At 39.8% G+C, this 2,787-nt stretch overlaps 1 pseudogene; it reads left to right on the forward strand.

The window, feature by feature from the left end:
• Positions 1-1,283: 1,283 nt before the first annotated feature.
• On the forward strand, positions 1,284-1,745 carry LOC139002080 (small ribosomal subunit protein uS11-like; annotated as a pseudogene).
• The last annotated feature ends 1,042 nt before the right edge of the window (positions 1,746-2,787 follow it).

Below are 2,787 nucleotides of genomic sequence, written 5' to 3' on the forward strand. Positions count from 1 at the left end.
GTTTTCCTGCACAACCTCACATAGCTGTGGGAAGTGTCTTTGTCTTCCTCTTTCTTCTCTCATTACTCTATCTTAATAGACCTGTGTGAATTTCTGCTTCCAAATCCTCACCTTGGTTTTCTGTCTGTGTACGCCTTTAAACATTTCTGCAGCTATTTTGCTCTTTAAAGCTCTTGGCTTGATTCCTTCTCTAGGGAATTGTCTTTATATCATTTTTTAAAAATATGAGCCACCACTTTGTGACATCTGGAAAGGTAAGCAGGGATTCTCTACCTTTGATCATCCCTCTTATATTTTTTAATTTCTTCTTGTTCTCATAGGGATATTCTCAACCTCCAAATATCTCTGCCAAATTCCTCAGCTTTTGAGAAATTAATTTTAGCTATTATCATAGCAGGATCAGAAAAAGTAACATCTTTCACATTGCATTATACAATCTCTAGTTTCTCTTGTATAAAAATACTATCAGTTCCTATGACCCACTTTTCCACGGATTTTTGGTAAATATTCACAACTATAAGCATGTATATCTAAACTGGAATTCTTCAATCTGATATTACAGATTGGCTTACACTTTTGACTTTATTGCTAAGTATTTTGGAGTTAGGAAGACCTTAAACTTTAGCCACTTATGAACTAAATGATTCCATGTCTCAATTTCCTCTTGGAGAAAAGAAAATATTATTTAGTGTGATTTTGTTTATTGTTGTTATCTATGTTGCTGTTCTTGTCACGTCAAATGTAATACATGTGAGATTTGTGGCAAAATACTTAAATCTCTGACCTTTAATTTCCTTATCTTTAAAATTAAAATAATAATACTTCCCCTGCAGAGATGCTACATATCTTAGCGATAATGATTGCAAAGTGGCCAACATTCAAGTATTGGGGATGAGGATGATGCCATCATCAAAATATGCATTTTACAGTTTATTCTATCCCTACAGCATTTTTTCCTGTGAGCTAAAATCATCTAGTATCAGTTTGTTTTTGTTTTTAACATGGTGAGAAGTTATAGGGATTAAAACACTTGAAGCACTAGCCAGTTTGGCTCCACGAATAGTGTTGGCCCCTACTCTGAAGGGTCCTGGGTTCAGTTCTGGTCAAGAGCATGTGCCTCGGTTGCAGGTTGCAGGCTCCATCCTAGCCCTGGTTGGGTACATGCGGAGAGCAAGCAATCGATGTGTCTCACATCGATGTTTCTCTCTCTCCCCTCTTCCTACCACTCTCTCTAAAAATCAATGGAGCTTTCTGGTGGCGGAGTCTTGGTGAGACACGCAGAAATGGCACCTCGCAAGGGCAAGGAAAAGAAGGAATAACAGGTCGTCAGCCTCGGACCTCAGGTGGCTGAAGGAGAAAATGTATTCGGTGTCTGCCACATATTTACATCCTTCAATGACACTTTTGTCCATGTCACTGATCTTTCTGACAAGGAAACCATCTGCCATGTGACTGGTGGGATGAAGGGAAAGGCTGACGGAGATGAGGAGATGAGTCCTCTCCATACGCTGTCATGTTGGCTGCCCAGGGTGTGGCCCAGGGGTGCAAGGAGCTGGGTATCACGGCTCTTCACATCAAACTCCGGGCCAGGAGGAAACAGGACCAAGACAGCTGGACCAGGGGCCCGGTCAGCTCTAAGAGCCCTTGCCTGCTTGGGAATGAAGATCGGACAGACTGAGGATGTCACCTCCATCACCTCCGACAGCACCTGCAGGAAGGGGGGTCGCCGTGGTCGCCATCTGTGAACAGGACTCCTCAATTATTGTTTTCTGTTAATAAATGCCTTTGTGTCAGCTAAAAAAAAAAAAAAAAAAAATCAATGGAAAAATGTCCTTGGGTGAGGATTAACCAAAAAACACAAAAAACCCTTGCATATGTTTTACATGGGAGGTGAAGTTACTTTAATTTACCATGTTTATTTTTCTCTCTCCATTTCTCATTTCCATTCATACATTGTACACTTAAAATGCCATGCACTGCACATTCATAATATTCACTCCAAAATGATAGACCAGTGCATAGAGCCTGGGATACAGACCCTTAACCCTCAGTACAGCCCCCTCTATGGATTTGATATTGAGTTATTGGACTAATATATACATTTTGGTTTTTTTATATTCCAATTCCATATTTTTTTCTTCCTTTATGTGACACTTACTGGGTATCAAAAGTGTGCCAGGCAATATGCTAGCTACTAGAAATACAAAGGTGAGTATAACGTCCTTGCTCAAACGATTTCACAAACGATTGGAAGGTGCACCCACATGAAACACATAATTACAGTAAAAGTGATTTTTTGTGACTTTCATTCTACCTTGATTTGAGAGCAAAATATCAGTTGGCTACCCCTGCATGTCCTCCACTGGGGATTGAGCTACAACACAGGTATGTGCCCTGACCTGGTATTTATCAGCATCCTTTCAGTGCACAGGACGATGCCCAACCAACTGAACCACACCGGCCAGGGTTGTCATTTTTCTTTAGCATCTTTTAATATAGGAAAAAAAGTCTTTATTTTTTTACATCATTGACTTGTTGAAAAAGTATAATCAATGATCTTATTAAATGACCTGCATTACTTCTTTATGGTGTCATTTAATTTATTGCTCTAATTCCTATATTTTCTATAAACTGGAAGTAAGATATAAAGACCAAGTAGATTTGCATCCAGCTTTTGGCAGGGCATTTTGTAGGTGGTGCTCTGTAGAGTAAACTGCACCAATCAGGAGACATACAGGTCTTGTTGTCCTAGTAACAGTGGTGATCAGAATGTTGTAAGTGGCAACA

This window comes from Myotis yumanensis, unplaced genomic scaffold (genome assembly GCF_028538775.1).
Source record: "Myotis yumanensis isolate MYYU_CA2020_CCGP unplaced genomic scaffold, mMyoYum1.0.hap1 SCAF_2, whole genome shotgun sequence".
NCBI classification, from domain to species: Eukaryota; Metazoa; Chordata; class Mammalia; order Chiroptera; family Vespertilionidae; genus Myotis; species Myotis yumanensis.